Below are 18,907 nucleotides of genomic sequence, written 5' to 3'. Positions count from 1 at the left end.
ATGCTGTGACTCCCTGCAGTTGGAGCCTGGCACCAGTGGAGACCAGACTGGGTCTCCTGAGACTGACCTGGTCTCACAAGCAGACACGGGGCAGTGGCCGGCAGTGAGAATGATGTGGACATCGTGGGAAAACTGCTTCGTGCAGTTCAGTGCAATGATGAGTTTGAGTTCCAACTCAGCTCTATGATCACAGACAGGTAATTAGCTTTGCTAGCCTACCCTAGGCTTCTCTTCAGCTAAATGGGAATATTAAATTGACTAAATTAATCCTTGCAGGTGAAAAACTAGCACAGTGCCTGGCTCAGTGCACCATAAATATCACCCTTTCTTTCTCTCCTCCTCTATCCTGTAACTTCCTAATCTAAGTGCCTTTGGGCATAAGGTGTGAGCTTGTCAAACTGTGATAATCAGAAAATGGGCTGGGTGTTATATGAATAAAGACATAAGAAAATGTAGGTTGATACAGGGAGTGGCATTCTCTCCGGAGCCAAGAATGAACAACACACAGTTGGACTAACAGAGATAATGCTACCTTTCAGATAAGAGCATGAATCACTGAGAAACTAACTGTTCAATAAAAGACAAGCCGGTGTACTGTGAACATAACCTGTGAAATTTATACCTCTGTGGCCATGTAATCCCTATGTTATTTTGTTTTCATTGACTTTCAGGTAATCTTTCATTCACAGACCAGGTTTTCAATACCTTGAGGTAAAACTTCATTTATCCTTGGGAATGCCAGAAAATTCCCAATTTCAATATAAAAATCATTTTAATCCATTTTACAATCCTTTTTCAGAAGAAAAAGATAACAAAAAATAAATAGGGTAGTGAACACCATGAAGTTTGGAAAGTGCTGTTCTCTAGCATCTTCAGGGAATGTTCACATGGCTCAATTTCCAGACCCTGAGGTCACCTGACCAGTGAAAACAACTAGTCTATAAAGCTTTGATAAGGAAACAGTGGCCTAACAGCTGACACTTGCCCCCAGTGCTGGCTTCTTTGGGACCAAACTGAGGTAGAATCCAGTATAAATGAAAGGCCCAAGTATAAGAATGAATGTGATAGACACTGTCCAGACTGTAGTCAAGATTCATACATCTGAGGGTGTTGAAGATTCAAACAGTGCAGTGTATGAAAGGCAATTTAAAGGGTACTTTTTGAATCAGTTATAATGCACCCCCCTTCTCCACTCGATGTTATCCCCTCACTGTTCAAATTTTACCCTACACCCTCCTAACCCATTCTGGGGAAGCTAGGTAATAAAGAACTTTTTTTTTTTTTTTTTTTTAAATGCTGGGTAAAGAGAGAGAGAGAAAGAGGAGTTGCCTATTCCATTAACCATTTCTCCCACATTCTGCAAGTAGGGACGTGAGAAAGAAAGGAATGTGCTTTAAGAACTGCTCATCCAGAAGTACCAGGCCAGGGATCCGGTGCTCAGAGGTTAAGAGTCATAACAACAGACACTTTCGCTGGTCAGAAGAACAGACGCTTTTGGTGATGTTCTCACTACAGTCCACTCAAGCCTCACAAACGGTATCCTCCCCCAAGCCCCACCAAACCATGGGTTATTCCTCAGAAATATGCTTTGAACCTGTGCTATTTAAAGTAAAGACTTAAAAGAAATAGCACATGAACACAAAGCAGACATACCACTGCTGATACTGCTAGACCCAGAACCAGCAGGGTATCACTATCCTTTTGTAACAATGAAGGGAACTACTAGACCACTACCACCAAAGACCCTAGGACATTGAAGAGACTGGCCACAGACAGCAATGATCATTTTTACACATCGATGCTGCTTACAAAAGCTCCTCCATTGTGTCCTCTGGTCAATTTTCTGAAAGGCACATAGGTCAGAGGTTTCATCTTCACCGTGTCCAGTGTAGAAACTGAGACTTAAGAGGTTGTCATTTACGCAAAGACTCTTAACATGAGCACCTGGCCTGAAGATGCCTAGCCCTGTCCTTTCTCACTGGTGGGGACTTCCCACAGGCTACAAGCAGGGCCCACCATCCATGCAGACACTTCACATAAAACTGTCTGCAGACTTGTGACAAGAAAACCCTTTTACCCATGTGGATTTACAGTTCCATAGGCTGCAACATTTTCACTCCAAAGCAAATTTCAGCACAAGTATCTCAACTTTCATGGCCTCCAGACAATTCTCTCTGGCTAGAACTATCCTTGAAGCTGTGAATGTTTTTTTCCCTAAGTTGTAGATCAAGCCTCAAATCAACAACAGCAAAAGTCTACCCCAAAAAGTCCATCAGCTAAAAGCTAATTGGCCTGCCAGGAAAAGAGGAACCTTCCAAAAGTGACCTAGATAGAAGTTACAGACTTGACTAGGACTGACCAACCTTGAGAATCCTAGCAACACCTCTGATTTTAACAGTAGATTGTAGACATTTCAGATGCACGCAAACCCTGGGTGTCCAACCAGGACAATACACACACATTCAAAGGGTAGTGATGCTCATCAAAGCTTCCACACTGTGCTTCTAAGTCAGCTGTCTGCAGCTGCCTATGGTTGGGTCCCTAACTAAGGACAATTCACCTATCTCTAAGTAAAAGCCAGAACCAGTTTAAGTTTCAGCACCTCCAACAGTACCTCAACCTACAGGCCACATCAGCATTGATTTAGGAGCAGTCTGTTTCATGCCCGTGCTCCGTACCACACTACCTGCTCCATTCCTTTCCTTGGATTTGAAAACCTAGGGACGAGTGCCTCACAGTATGTACGCAATAAATATTTGCTGAATGACTAAAGGGACCTCAGGCAATCATCTGTTCTGATCTTTTCTCTGAGCCCCATTCTGTAGATGAGACTTGTTAGACTCTAGGGGTTAAACTATTTGTCCCACAAAGCTGGGAAGAGGAAGGAGCAATGAGAACATGGAGAGAACAGGTCTCTCATCCAAGCATTCCACCTCTCAGTTGTATAAAAAAAGGTGGGAAAGAAAAGAACGTTTCCACAAAGTTGGTAGCCTTTTTAATATATTCTACTGGAAGTTTACCAATTTCTGAATTGTTTTCTCCTTTCCTTTTTTAGTTGATTTCACGCTTCTTCATCTAATAAGAATATGTATATACGGGGTGCCTGGGTGGCTCAGGTCATGATCCCAGGGTCCTGGGATCGAGCCCCACATCGGGCTCCCTGCTCAGCGGGAAGCCTGCTTCTCCCTCTCCCACTCCCCCTGCTTATGTTCCCTCTCTCGCTGTTTCTCTCTCTGTCAAATAAATAAATAAAATCTTTAATAAAAAAAAAAAGAATACATATATATGTTCAACTGTGGAACATTGAATTCTTTGCAGAAATGCTAATTCACAACTGAGAAGCTGTTATTAAAACCCTGTCACACTCTCCCAACACACCAACAAGGGAGGCAGAAGTGGCACACAAAACGAAACAAGAAAGGCTCCCTCCCTCCCAGCAGCAGGAATCAATACAAGCCCATGGAGCTTCTCCCAAGCTGTGGGCCAGGAGGAAGTCAAATGAAAAGATAAAAGACAGCTTACGGCAGAAGATAACATTACCTGGATCCCTCCCTATTTGTGAGGTCATCCTGCTGACCCTGGACATGTCTCTTCATTCCCTATTTTGAAAAGCAGTCCTGTGCATTTCAAGTTGAGAGTCAAGAAATGGTAAATAGAAATTAAGTGGACACATGAAAGCTCTTCCATAAATTCATCATGTGATAGTAAACAATTCTAGTTTCAATCCCAAAGCAAAACAGTGGTAACTATTTTTTGCTATTATGCTTGTTTGCTTTTAAAAGGCAAATACCAGAAGCATTTGTTACTTCCATATACACACACAGACACACACACCCCACCCCTGCACATAAGTTTTTTAAGGTGTTCAAATGGAAATCCATTTCCGATGCTTCCCTGCTTTGAACAGCTTCACTTTGTGAACTCTAGACTCTTCTTCAAAGCCAAAAAGCAAGGTATATTACTGACAGACTATACCCACCAACTTTCTCTGGAAATCCCATAAAATACTGTTTTACACCAAAGACTCAGGCTGCAGCTGCTCCTTTGAACTATACAATCTAGAAAACACACTACAATATACCCAACATATCAATGTGCTAAAAAAACATTAAAAGCCCTTCTGCGGGGTGCCTGGGTGGCTCAGTCGGTTAAGTGTCTGCCTTCGGCTCGGGTCACGATCCCAGGGTCCTGGAATCGAGTCCTGCACTGGGCTCCTTGCTCAGTGGGGAGCCTGCTTCTCCCTCTCCCTCTGCCTGCCACTCTGCCTACTTGTGCTCTCTCTCTCTCTAATAAATAAATAAATAAATAAAAATCTTAAAAAAAAAAGCCCTTCTGCTTCTCTGAAGGAAATTACTCTACCCTTCACTTTGGTAGTGCTATTACTAATCACAACTCCCGTTTCTCAATTGCCTCCCAAACGTTTTCCACTAGAATCACAAGATGAAATGGCTCAAGTGAAAGCCTCACATTCTTACTGTTTCCAATCATTTTCAAAGCCAGCTGCAAAGATGAACCAAGCCCACTTCTTGTACCAATTCGGGCACAACTAGTAGTGAAATGAAACACTGGGACTTTTTTGTTTGTTGGTTAGTTTGTTCCTCAGACAACTGTCCTAATCCCTTATCGAAGGCGTAGAGGGGAAAAAAAAATCTTAGAAGGGGGGGAAGAGATACCTAAGATTGTTGTAACTTAGCATCTAATCTTCTGTCCCAACTGAGCTGTTTTAATTTGTGGTCACCTGTGGTGCAGGTCTTCTCTAATTAGAAGGTAGGAATATCTATTCTTTAAAGAAGTCTTTAATTATTCCACCCTTGAAATGCCTACCCCTGCCATGGGGACCAGATTCATCACTCTCCCCTCACCAAACCCAGCAGAAACATACACCAGTCTTGACATAAAAGCAGCCCCAGGACAAACCTTAAGATTTCTCTCCTAGGGTCTCATCCTAAACTCTCACAGTTACTTCCATCTTGTCAACCTCAAAATGTGTCTGATGGAAAAAAGGTGGAGACATAACATTTCGTTTATCTAAGGTAGTTAATTGCTAATAACTCTTTGAGGATATTACCTACATTTTGGCAACAATACACCCCATGCTACAAATTTCAGGTTTCTATAAAGAACTGGGGAAAGGAAAAAAAAAAAAAAGATGGGATGGATCTAAAATTCAAAACTACCTAAGAGAATGGGGGGGGCTGGAGGGGGAACTTCAGGAAACAGGTCCACATTTGGCATAAAATAATTTTTCACAAAAGTCTGCAATGTTCTCAAAAGTGAAAGGTAATTTAGTTTTAATAGGAGTTTTAATCTCTTTAAATAACTGTTTATAGTTAAAGGCATAGTCCAAAATGCACAAGATCCACAAAATAGCATTTTTATAGCAAGTTCTCATCTTGCAATGAGAAGTAATCCCACAAAATTAGAATTCCAAAAGACAGGATGTAGAAATCAGGTGCCCGCCTGTGATTCAGTTGTGAGAAGCAGTCAATTCTCGTGAATATAATATACATTACTGTGGTGTATCAACAAATTAAACCACAAATTAAGCCACTTCTGAAACTGAAAATATAAGTTTCTCACAGGTTCTCTAAAACAATGAAAACCATATTCATTTATCACGCCAACAGTAAAAATACCAGCATACACGTTTACTAAAAAAAAAAAAAAAATCACCCCTGAAACAAATAATACATTACATGTTAATTAAAAAAAAAAAAATCAAAAGGACATGTGAATATAGGATCTCAAGAAATTTGGTATGTGTAGATGATTGGCAGCAACAACAGCAGAGAAACCAAGTAGGGGCCAATTTTACCTAAAAGGGAAAAAATAGGCAATGAAACAAATGCAAGTCGAGGGTTTATTTACACTCTAGGGCTCTGTTTCCCAAGCAAATGCCTCCAAATATCAATTTGGCAGCTCACAACCAGAAAGGTCGTTTCAACCACACTTTCACACACAGTGTTCAGCTGAGCACTTAATGGCTATGGATGGCTACATGTGTGTACACAGTCAGTGTTCATAACTGGAACGTGCTTAAGACCCAAAGCTCTAAAAGGCTCCTGTGAGTGGGAGAAGTGGGAACAGGGGGCACATCAGAGTTACACACACAGTGAGGAAAAGCTCAGAACTCATGGCCCATAGGTAGCTAAGTAATATAGGAGAGATTCAGGATTCAGAGTCAGAAGATGCAGGTTCTATTACTTCTGTTTTTTACCTGGGGGCAAACGATAATGCTCAGCATTGTGTGAAAGAAACTACCACAGAACACCCACTCTAACTGAAGTGGTATTGTCTGCAGGAAAAGGGGGGAGTACTATGGGGGAGGGGGGAGGAGGGGTGTTTTCACTTTTTTCCGTCCTTTAGTATCTCTCTGATTCAACCGATTTTATAATATGGAATGTAATTATAGAAGAAATCTTGCGATACATCATCCAGAGCTGCTATCTTTATAGGCAGCACATGCTGTATTTCATCTATGTCCAATTCTTGGTTTCACACTAGTCACATCTCCCGTACTAGCTACTCATACGGTGAGAGAGAATATTAAAAACGTAGTATTGTACTATCAATAAAACAAAACTACTACCCCATTAGAGATGACAGAAGTACTAGAACTCTTCCCACCATAGAAGTTACTAAATAAACTTCCGATGCTGCAAGAGTTGCTCTCTGGGAAAATTGACTACTCAGAATAACTCATTTCCTGCCTCTTTCAAATAACAGGTCTCAGAGGTTCAGAACCATAAGCTAACTGTAGTGGCCACCCAACTCTGTTCTTGGGAAGGATCAGCAAAGAGAAGATGGCCAGAAAATGCCCTCTGCACCACTGTGTCTTCAAGTGAGGCGAGAGGCAGCAGGCTCTGTGAGGGGAGGTAGAGCCCACGTGGTCAAGGGCATGAGCGCTCCTGCAGCCCCAGGCCACGGAAAAGGCCACAGACCAGCTCAGGCCTCCTTGCCTCCTTACCTCCTCACAGAAACCTCTGGCATCTGAACCCTTTGGTGCTGTCAAAAAGTAGGCTCAGCAAATCCAACATCTACAGTTCAGTAAGTAGAAAAAAAGAAAACTAAACAAGTTTCAGTAAAGTGATAAAAAGATCAAATTTGCTAAATCTGCTCTGTCCAATTTCAGAGGTCACCTCTAGACTTCCATGTTCTTTTGTTTTAATATGCTAAGAGAAATTCCACTGACAAATTTTACACTGGCTTTAACAGCCAGATTCTTCACAGTTCTTAGCCAAGTGCCACCAAAAAAAGTGCTAGAAAAACACCTTAAGCAAAACAAACCATCCCTTTCCCTCACCACGGTTTTCTTCTTTCAAGTATTATTTGTTTCTAAGCCTGGTATAAAATGTGGGGTGTTTTTATCCCCAGTAAAAATGGTTATCGTGTCGGGGTGGGGGTGGGTAGAGTAGAAATAAAGAGTAATAGCATCTTGCCAGAGAAATGCAAGTCCCCATGAAGAGCTTAATGGGCAGTCCTGTCACATGGGTAGGGAATAGACAACACTTTTATTGAAAAGGATCACTGTTGTTGAGAGTTGGGGCCTTAATAACACTTGATCCAAAAACGACCCAATCAACGCTCTTCCTTGTTACAAGTCATTTACTGAGACGAGGTCCATAGTTCTCCTATGAAGAACTCTTTGTTTTGTTACTTTCCCCATGTTAGGAATAGTGCTGACCAAATGAAAACCCTAAAAAAGCCTCTCAGGTCAGTATATACATTTTAGAAGCATCTGACCTTCCAGTCTTAAAAATTAAGGCAGCCTCCCCTTTTCAACTGTCCCCAAGATATGTTAACATCAGGTTAACAGAAATCCCTCTCACACATCCCTCAGGCTCTTCTAATTTTGGAAAAGTCCGAGTTTACCTTGCTCTAGTCCCAAGAGCCCCTCCAAACACAAAACTTGAGGCCAAGTTAGAACTGGATGTAAACAGATTTCTATTTTTAAAAATCTATTTAAGTAAAACCTCTTTTGGGGGGGGTGTGCTGGGCTGGATGAAAGCCTCTCATTTCACTTTAGATTTAAAAACTGGAGAAAAGTGGGTTTGTTCTTTCAGGCTTCTAAATTATAACTTATATACCAGGGGGGTATAGGTGGAAGCTAGTTCTCACCATCCCATTCCAAGATAATAATAATTCATAAGTCTTCCTTCACCCATTTCATAAAATACAGTTACAAGTGATACGCCTGTGTGTCCTAAGTACTTGGTAAGTGTTCCCTCTCTTTTACCTGGCAAACCCTGAATGTCTCACTATCACTGCAGGAAAAAGGCTATTGAGCAAAGCCTCTGAGCTCTCCCAGTTGCCAGCTACTGAAAAACAACCAGGGGTGGGACTTTTTCCATATAAAGAAGGTAGCGCTGAGAAAGCAGTACTAAATAAATAGTTCTACTTCTCATTTTATTCAGGCCAAAGCTAGCACTAAATTAAAGGGCGCTTCATTCTCCTTGGCACATATTTATTTATCATAAACATCCTAGAGGGAGGGAAAAGACAGAGACAGTGGGGGAGAAAAGGTGAGGGAAGGGAAGGGAGAGAAGGGCGGGTGGAACAAAGGGAGATGGAAGGACTGGCACAGGAAGCCAAAAACTTAGGAAACAAGTAACTTATTTTAAAGGCTTAAGGAAAAAGTACCAGTCCAAAGAGGTAGCTGAAGAGAACAGGCACTCCCTAGGTTACCTATCTATCAGCTTCGGGTCCATCGCTCCACTGCCTTGGGCTGTGGCCTCCTCAGTCTGCCCAAACCAATCAAGGTCAACCTGTTGGTACCTGCCTGGGAGGCCTCTAAGCAAGACTCCGGGGCCCGGAAGTTAGGGCTCAGATTTGCTGTTGGGCAGCACAGTCCCTCCACAGTTAGGATGAGCCCAACCCAGGAGTGCAGGACTTTGAAGAGTCCTTAACAACGTTCCTACTGCCCAGATGGCAAGACCCTTGAGGCATGTGAAACCCTTCTTACAACACTCCTATGCATTTGATAACATATCTCTTCCAAGCTAAAGATCAATACAAAGAGCATGCTCTTAGAGAGCTCACTGCATCACCTACAAACACAAATTTATTCATCTGTTTACATGTCTGCCTCCCTCAAAACAACTGTGAACTCCTTGAAGACTGGCAGACACTCATCTTTGCATCACCCCCACTAGTACAGCAGTAACAACAATACTTACTGAGCGTCCGACCCTGTAACACTTGGCATGCATTATTTAAGCTTGCAACCCTCTTACTGGCTCCATTTTCCAACTAAAGACATTGAAATTCAGAAAAATAACTTTCACAATGGCCCCACAGTTAATAATGCTAGAACAGGGACAGCTGAACCCAAAGCCTACATTTTTAACCACCAGGCCAGTGGTTCTCAAATGTTTTAGTCTCAGGGTCTCTTTACATTCATAAAAGTCAAAAACCCGAAAGAGCTTTTGTTTAGGAGGATTATATCAATACTTACCACATTAGAAATTAAAACTGAGTAATTAAAGGAGGGGCGGAGGGAGAGAAAAAGAGTAAGACTCCTTTGATCCAACTTAGCAAATGGGCAAGGAATCCCTCATTAGCACGGAATCTGTGATATGCTCAAGGGAAAAAAGGATTTATTGCCTCTACACTCCCCTGTATAAGCTGGATAGTCGAAACTACAACGTTTATAATAAAATAATGTGTCTTCAAGAGTCCTTAAGAGTCCTCAAGCAACACAAAGTTGGATTTAATTATCAGGTCCCTTGAAAAAAAAAAAAAAACTCTTCCTGGTCTTAGGTGGGAGAAATAACCTCTATGGGGGTATTTTCAGGGTAGAAAACGCAGTATAGTGTCCAACGCATAAACACTCAAATGCTGACTGTAATCATTACGATTATTATTAGCTATAGAAAAGAAGAGAAGGACCAAGGAGAGAATTTTCCACTTCCACAAAACTTAGCAAGGTTTTCTGAACAGACGTGTTTCCTTCCCTTACTCTAAAAATAAGTGAGTAAGGGAAGGGGCTTGCTTATGCTGAGAGGGCAAACTGAGAAGACTAAAACCTATCTTCAAATATTTATTTTCCCATCTGAATGTCAACATTCCTTTCTGTCTTTACAGCAAGCTTGAAAAGAACAGCTACTGCTTTTGACCTTGTATTAAGGTCAAAAAGCACTGTTTCAAATCCTGATTCTGCTAGAGATAGTAAATGACCTTAATTGTGTGGAAGTCCAATTTATATAAGTCAGAAGCACAAGACAATAAAGTAGACTTTAGATTCTGTTAGAGGAAACTAAATCAAGGCAATATAAATCACCTCTGAAGCCAAAGGCATGGGCAGAGGTTCTACTGAAGGTCCAATAGTATTTTCTATCCTCCCAGGATATTCAATGTCTCCTGCCTAGGGCCCATAATCCACATATAACATAGGAAGGGCCAGAGTCTCAGACATAAGGAGCCTGCTAACAAAAGACTGACAGGGCCCTCTTTATTTACAGGTAAAAGGCAGAATCCATTCTGACAGTCCCAAGGCTGGTTCCCTCAATATTTCTACAGGTGACTTCTTAAAGATGGTCAAAGAAACCTAATCTATTAACAACCCTAATCTATCAGAGTGAATTCTGAATTCATTTCTGGGGTTTAATTTTGAGAGTCCCTAAAAATTCCCTCATGTGCCATGTTGTAAAAAAAAAAACAAGTTTTCAGAGTCAGGTTTATTTACATGTTTTTTTAAACCTTTATTTAGTCCACAGGGTTTATGCAAAGTTAATCTATATAACAAACCTTAAACCTTAATCCAATAAGGCACTGAAAAAGCAGCTGGCAACCTCCAGGAAACTTAAATTACAACCACTAAGAACAACCCACAACAGTGCACCAACTATTACAGAAGTGTCCTCTGCTTTATATTTCTTAAGTTGTACTTAATTATTAGAAAAGAGCAAAAAACAACAACAAACAAAAACAAAACAAAATCTTTAGAACTAAATGATATTTCAGGGGGGAAAAAAACCACTTGAGGACTCCTAACAATGTAAAAGACAACTGTCATTTACATCCTATATTAACATGGCTTCATAAATGTTTTTCCTTTTGGGTCATCCATGCTGTAAAGAGAAGGCAAAAGAAAGAACACCTTCCCACTAGAACCAACAGTACCGAGAACCACAAGCAAAGAGTCCTAGGGGCTGGACCACTGAGTTCATGTACAGCAGGATTTGGTGCCACACAGAAATCTATATCCCTCACTGATCTTTTTAAAACAGAACTACCCTCCTGATTTAATGTCTATTCACTGAACATCAACTGCGTGCAAGGAAGGAAAGCACTGTGTTGAATGCCAGTTTCGTTTCAGCAGTCAACTGCAGGGACTGCCGTCAGCTACCATGGGACTATCGGGAGTGGTTTCACTGCCTACTCTGTCTACCATGCAGTACCATCTCTGAGCCACAAATTCCACCTTCCAGGAACTACCATGTAACAGGACGCAACCATGATTAAAAAAAGAGTAAGGCAAATGTCCTGCCAGAAGTACCAAGGAATATGATGGCCAGCAATCATGCTTACATGTATCACTTTATAAACACAATCTCATTTAATTGGGAGATACTCTCCTTGAATAAATTCTAGCCAGGCTCCTCTGAAACTCTCTTCTCAACCAGGACTTAACCTATGAACTCAAACAAGCTCAAACAGTTTCTAACAGCTCAAGGCACATCCCTAAGATGAATAGCCCCCCTTCCCTTAAAGTACTTTCCTGAGAAAACTCAAGCTGCCAAAAGAAGGGATAGTTCCAGGTGATACCTGAAGAAAGGGCCCCTGTCTCCCAGTCTCTGTGGGAGGAGACTAACTTCAGTAAGGGCTAGCTAGCAAACCCAGATGGGTGTCACAGGGACCAACCTTCCACTTTCCTGACTCTACAGAGGTCCTGCTCACCCCACTCCCTATTCCCTCATTCTCCCTTTAAAGGGCCAGTCATCTCTGTATAGACTGCGGTTAAGTTCAGTTCATGCTGGACTCTTTTCCCTATTGCAACAGTTTTTACAGATTAAAATCTGTCTTTACTACTTTAGTGTCTGACTCTGTTCATCTTTGACAATCCTTACCACCACCTTATGAAAAAGGCACTATCGTCATTCACCATAATTTACAGATGAAAAAATGGGTTCTTAGGTTCACTTTCCCAAGGTCCCCTCCAACTTGGTGGCAGCCCAGGCAGACAGTAAACTGTCCACCATTGGTACTTCCTGTAAACTACACTGGCACAAAGACAGGAGAACCCAGAAAGCAAGGCAGAGCCACAGGGGCCAAAAAAAGAAAGGGAGGTCATTAGATGTTGCAAAAAGCACCAGAGGCTAAGTCCCTAGGGTACTCCAAAAGTACAAGAGAATGGTGGGGAAATAAGACAGATTCAAGAGGTCTAGAAAAAAAAAAATCACTGAACCAAAAAAAACCTTCTGCAGATCATTATCCTATTTCTTTCACTTTACAAATCTCAAAGCACTAAATCGCCTCCCAGAGGCAACTACTATCAATTTTGTTCAATGGAAACTGACTTTAATTGCCCAGTATAAAAAAAGACATCCTACTGCTTTTAAAAACAGAAAAGTCTGCATGTAAGTCTTCTAGTACTGACTGCAAGCATTTCTTTCTCAGTATATCATGTCTAAAATGCTTTAATCTCTCAGGTTGGCCCCTGTGTTCATTAAGAGTCCAAGTCAGTTTCTGGTCAGGAGCTGTTTTTCTAATTTCTTTTGTTCAATGTATTAAGAGAGGATCCCAGTCTTTAGGATTGTATTTTAGTGACTTCAGAGAAGTAAAAAGGTACTGTCTCAATTTTTTCAACAGTTTTTGCAGGGATAGGGCAGGCAGCTGTCACTGCTGACTTTGAAGCACATGTGTCGTGGTGACAAGGCAGGGAGGCACCATGGTCCAGAAGCAAGCTGTGAGTTGGTCCCTGGTCCAGGCCCAGCTCTCTCTACCACCTGAGAGCTACAGTATGTCGATGTGTTAGGTAACCTATCCGAATTTCATAATGTTTCCAGAGCCTGCCACAGAGCAGGGGATCAACAAATATTAATTCAAAGCCTTCCTTTCTACATTCATTTACTCCTGGCAAACTTTTTAAAAAGCCAGAAGACAGGAATCTAAAGGAAGGAGCAAGAATGGGGGATAGAGTAGAAAGAAAAGCATAATTTGGGCCTGAATGATAGTGAGTAACCAGAAAATGACAGCTTTTTTCCTTTTCAAACTTTCTTTCATCTGAGTCACCTGTTCCAGACATAGACTCCTGGCCTTGAGCAATTCAAAAGGAGTGGCAGAGAAAGGAAAAGGAACGCCCATCATCTTTAATGTGTGCACTCATCAGCATGTTTAATAAAACACTAAGCAGCCCTAGCTCCAGACTACTTCAGGCCTGTTTCTTTTCCAGATAATACTACTGAATATTTCCCAATCTCAGATCCATCAGAGACAACAATTAGTAATAGGGAAAAAAAACCCAAAAAACAAAAAAACAGCTCACATCAGATAATTCCTAATTAACTTAAGTAATCCAGAGCAATAATGTACATTCATAAATTCTTTTGAACCATGTAACCAACTTAATTTTTTTTAAAGATTTTATTTATTTATTTGAGAGAGAGAGAGAGAATGAGAGAGAGAGAAAGCACATGAGATGGGGGGAGGGTCAGAGGGAGAAAAAGACTCCCTGCCGAGCAGGGAGCCCGATGCGGGACTCGATCCAGGGACTCCAGGATCATGACCTGAGCCGAAGGCAGCCGCCCAACCAACTGAGCCACCCAGGCGCCCATAACCAACTTAATTTAATCCAAGAATTAAAAAGGGGGCATAGCCCTCATTCCCCAAATTAGGGTGGCAGCTTACTACTGCTACAGTAAACCAACAGCCTTGGCCCCACCTTCACATCTCCCAGAAACCAGACATCATTCAACATGTCAGACCAACAGAAACCCACACACCTCACTGAGAGAAAAAGCACAAATGTCAGAATGGCAGTTCTTCTGGGTGACAAATAATTATGCAAGATTAAACTTTATTAGCAGCTTTATCATCCGGTTTCATAAATTTTCACAGTGACTAACTTCTCATAATCAAAATTCCAAATTACGCAATAGCCCCTTTTTCCTGTGTGTGGACAGCTCATGATGGTGCAGCAAGCAGTAATACTGAGATAGTAAAAATGACTTGTCAAGAGAGAAAGGAAGGAAATGAGGAAGGAGAGAGAGAGGAAGAAAGAGTTGGAGAAGGAGGGAAAGATTAATCTTTTTGATGCCCAAGCTTTCATTACTTTTATTTTAATGGATACCTTTCTAAAGCGTACTTTCAGTCAACAAACCTTTATTAAGTACCCACCGGGTGCCAAATATTTTAAGTGTCACAAACAGCAATTCTGTGGTCCTCATAAAGCTTACATCCTAGCAGTAGGGAACAACAATTCACAAAAACAAGGAGTGTTACAAACTTAGAACAGGGTACTGGGGGACAAGCTGCAATGGAGTTTATCTTATGTTGGACTATCAGAAAAAACACACTGATACAACTTTCCTGAATGATGGAGAATCTGCAACAGAGGGCGCCTGGGTGGCTCAGTTGGTTAAGAGACTGCCTTCAGCTCAGGTCATGATCCTGAAGTCCTGGGATCGAGTCCCGCATCAGACTCCCCACTCGGCCGGAAGTCTGCCTCTCCCTCTGACCCTCCCCCTCTCATGCTCTGTCTCTTTCTTTCTCTCTCAAATAAATAAATAAAATCTTTAAAGAAAAAAAAAAGAATCCGCAACAGAATTAGTCACTGTAATACAATAGAGCTGAATTCAAAACACAAGGAGCAGTTATGTGCCAGGCCACTCTGATATGCAAAGGGGCACACAGTGGTGATCCCTCTCTAACACTAATCAAATATTACACAAACAAATGTAATAACACAACTGTGCCACGAGCTATGTCAGCAAGAGACAGTGCTAAAAGTGCCTATTTTTGTGACCAGAATCCAGCTGAGGACATCCAGGAGGGACCTGCAGAAGTCTGAGGTGCCTGGCAGGCAAGACCCAAACAAGAAGTAGGGGCTGACAGAAGGCCAGTGTGATGGCAGCATGAAGAAGAGAGGGGACGATGGGGCCTGGACCAGCCTGGGCATAGAGTCATATTAAAGAGTTTGGCCTTCATCCTATGGGCAACGGCTAATTGCTAAAGGAGGGAGACCTAATACGGCTCTTGTTCTGAACAGATCCCTACAGCTGAGCTGTGGGGAACATATCAGATATAGAGAGGCCAGGTAGGTTAGGATGAAGGCTACTGCCAGGGACTGTGTGAAAACAAATGGGAAGGAATTTGGACCTCAGCTGCAGCAGCACCTCTAGAACTTTTTAAACTTTGAAAGTATCTCTAATATTCGCTTGCTTTTGGTGGACCAAAACACCTACAAATAGTGGACTTCTGTAAAGTATAACAGGGGGGAAAAGCATTAGAAAACAGAAGGTTGGAGAAGTGGGTTTCTCCCCTGCAGAAAAAGCACCACTCGTCCCAAGAGCATCTGTCAGCAACCATTCCAAATTCTGAGACTTCAGTGTCACAATCACACTTTAGCCAGTCAGCCATCCTATTCATGCCACTCTCGAATTTACACCCTTCTCTCTACCCCCATTTCTAGCTCCTATTCCAACAGCATCCAAACAGTTTTCCTTGTCTTCAGCCACACTCTGCCCCATGCTACCTTCCCCACTGCTGTTGGAGAGCTCTTTCCAAGTTCAAACCTGACTCATTCCCGAGCCCAACCCCCCTCACCCCCCCACCCCCGCCGCCAAGCTGCTTCAAAGCCTTCATCCTGCAGCTTCAGGATGAAACCTGAATTCCTTTGGCTAGCTGCAAAGGGCCTCCTATGGGCCAGGTGGCCCCTGCCTGCCTTTTTGCCTTGGCCCTGCCCCACCCCCAACAAATGACTGAGAAGAGTGACTTAGGGTATTATGGGAAGCATTTATTCCAAAACCTATAGATTTTTCATTTGATCTCTGCAGGAAACCCTACTACAAAAATAAAACAGATGGTGCCTCCTTGGTGCCCTGGCCAGGCTATTCAAGGAGCCTTCCGTTCAGACACTGTCCAAGAAATAGAAGACCTTTGCCCTCCGACAACTTCCACCTGTCTAATAGAGATGAAGATAAACAGGGCTAGCCTTGGCAAAAATGTTGGTCTGTAAGTCTGCCAAGGAGAACCCCATTTGTCACTGCAAGACAGCCCCTCATCCCTTCCACTCTCCCTTTCTGCCCTGGAACTTTCCTGCTTTCCAGCTCAACATCTCCTTCCCATCTAACAGGTAATTCATTTATACAGCAACTGAAACTCAGTCACTACACTGTACATTTGCATGTTAAGCCTTTAGCGTACATAAAGGGAAAACAAAAGGCTTTAGTGCTGCACAGAGCAATTTTAAGTTCTGACCAGTGAGAAGGGGGGTGGTATAATCTTCGTCTGATGCCTCCTCTTTGTCTCTGAACAGCACCCTGCCCACAGTCACAAGTCAGAACATAAGCTTACTGCGCCTGGCCCCTTCTGACTCCCATCTCCTTTTCCTCCAGGTCCACCAATGCTGAGGAACTCTGAGCCCATTTTCTCAGGAGCTTTCTTTCTCTCCTCAACCACCCCAGGTTTCAATTCCAGCCAGACCACAGCATGACAACATGACCAGCACACAGACCCAGAACCTCTCTCCCTGCAAAGCAGGACCAGAAAGCAAGCAAGGAAGAAGGGTTGGCTGCACGGTCAAAGCAGCCAACCCTCTGCCTTTAAGGCCATGGGAGCATAGGGAAGGTAGGCCAGTTCTCAGAGAGCAACGCAGGGCCCTGAGCTTGCCAACGTGTGCATGAGTCAATGGGTAACAACCAAATGCTGTTCATCCGGCAAATGGGTACATGATTACAGATACAAAAGAATGGAAATGGGAAAAAATACATATATATAAAAATTTTGGCTTGCTATATAGTAAGGGCAATTTCAATCTTTTAAGTAAACTACCTCATATTGGCAGTAAATTACCATTCATATAGATAATTCTGTGCTTCAGATTTATCTTGTGAGTTTTAGGGTTTTTTTAATACAATAGTAAACTCTGTACATGTAACAATCAGCTGTTACAATGTAAAAGAAAAACTAAGATGCTAAGGGATGGGTATAACATTTTACCAGGTGATTGCTGTCTTTATATTTTCTATGCTATCTGATTCTATACAGATTTCAAACTTCAATCTTCTCTATTATTAAAGAAACTATGATTCCCTGTATAATGGATAATGAATCAACTCACTCATAGGATCTCTTTTCTATCCACCATCTCAATAATAACAGAATAAAAAAGATAAATTCTTACCAGACACTCTCAGGGGGCAAGCTCTGTTAAATTTATGAAGTGCCACTATGCGCCACACACTGCTGGATCCACCCTTAGTCACCCATCCCTCTTGAGGGCAGTGTTACTATTCCCAAGCTGCAGTGCAGGGAACAAAGGCTCCAGGAGGTTAAGTAACTTTTTCAAGGTCACACAGCCAGCTTGTGATAGAAGTGACACTGGCTTGGAAACATCATCCCAAAGCTTTGCTCTTTCTATAGCAGAGCCTGTCGTTTGTCTAGGAAAATGGTTGCCCCGGAGCTGGTGAGCCATTGGAAGACAACTATGTGCTGATCATCTACCCTGGGCTGGCACTGTACAAGGCCACCTGCACACACCTCTTCAAGGTGAAACTTAACTGGGAGAGGGAAGGAGAGGTGACTATCTCCATTTTTCAGGTCAGAAAAATTAAAGTTCAAAGAGAATGTAATTTGTCCGAGGTTTCCAAGCTACTAAATGGTAGAAAAGATCTTTAAATCTTGGTCTGTCTGGCTCTAAATCCCTGTTCTCACTGCCCCAACAATCTCTTCTCCCTCAACATTGGAGTTGTGTCTGCTGCCACTCCCAGATCAACAGCACTGCCTAATGTGCAGTGTCCATCTCTCTAGTCCCAGCTTTCAGAGAGACCCAAGTTCTAATGCTAGAACCTGACTGATACCAACTTGCTGGGAACCTCGTGAAAGAAGTTTAAACTCTCTGGGCCCCCTGAGGTTAACGGACCAGATGACCGCAAAGGTCTCCTACAAGCCTTACACTCAGTGGTTTCCAGACATCCCTTCATCCTTCCCTGAAGAGTCAGGCCTCTCCTGACCATCACCAGCAACAGTCACTTCCTTCCTCACTCACATAGGTTCAGGTACATGCTCCAGGTCTGGGCTCAGCTGCTTTTGTCCTCCTGCAGACACAGAGTCTCCAGGCCAGGGCCAGGGGTGTTCCAAAAGCCTCCAAGTAACAGGCTGGCTTTAGATCACTGCGGCTCACTGAGTGGGAGATTCCACAACACAAGTATCCCATCAGTTCCAATCCATAGTCCTGGAAGTCACCCGAAATGCCTCTCTGGGATGCTGTAATATGGGCTCAGAGGTCAAGTGACACAGGGTCCCAGGCCAGGAGGACTGACAACTCCAAGATTCTAAATACACAAAGAATAAAGGCTCTAAGAGACTACACTTTGTCTTTCCCAAGCCCATCAACACTTCGCAGTTAGGAGGGGAAGGAGTAACAGTTAACTGAAACCACTCTACAAGACCTGAGAAGGAGAGACTGCTTTCCATTCTGTCAAAAGAGCTAAAGAAGAGGGGAAATGTAGTTGCACGGGGTAGGAAAGGGACAGGAGGCCAGGTAGAGGAAACAACTCCTCTGGCTTTTATAATATCTCATTTTCTGAATAGCGAAACTTTTAAGCATTACTCATCTCAAGATGGTAAAACCACTCATTCTGAGATGGGTGCCCGCCATTTTCCCTTCAGCCCTACTCCACAAAAGCCCATCTTGATTACACTCCTGAGGAGTACTCAGTTCTCAAAGGAATAAAATCAACATAAA

The 18,907-nt window shown here is 42.6% G+C and overlaps 1 protein-coding gene across 50 annotated transcripts in view; it reads right to left on the bottom strand.

The window, feature by feature from the left end:
* The window catches only part of MAP4K4 (mitogen-activated protein kinase kinase kinase kinase 4), a 188,050-nt gene that overhangs the window by 138,953 nt on the left and 30,190 nt on the right, over positions 1-18,907 (bottom strand). The window lies entirely within an intron of this gene.

This window comes from Zalophus californianus, chromosome 8 (genome assembly GCF_009762305.2).
Source record: "Zalophus californianus isolate mZalCal1 chromosome 8, mZalCal1.pri.v2, whole genome shotgun sequence".
NCBI lineage: Eukaryota > Metazoa > Chordata > Mammalia > Carnivora > Otariidae > Zalophus > Zalophus californianus.
This window is presented reverse-complemented; position numbering and strand designations above follow the sequence as displayed.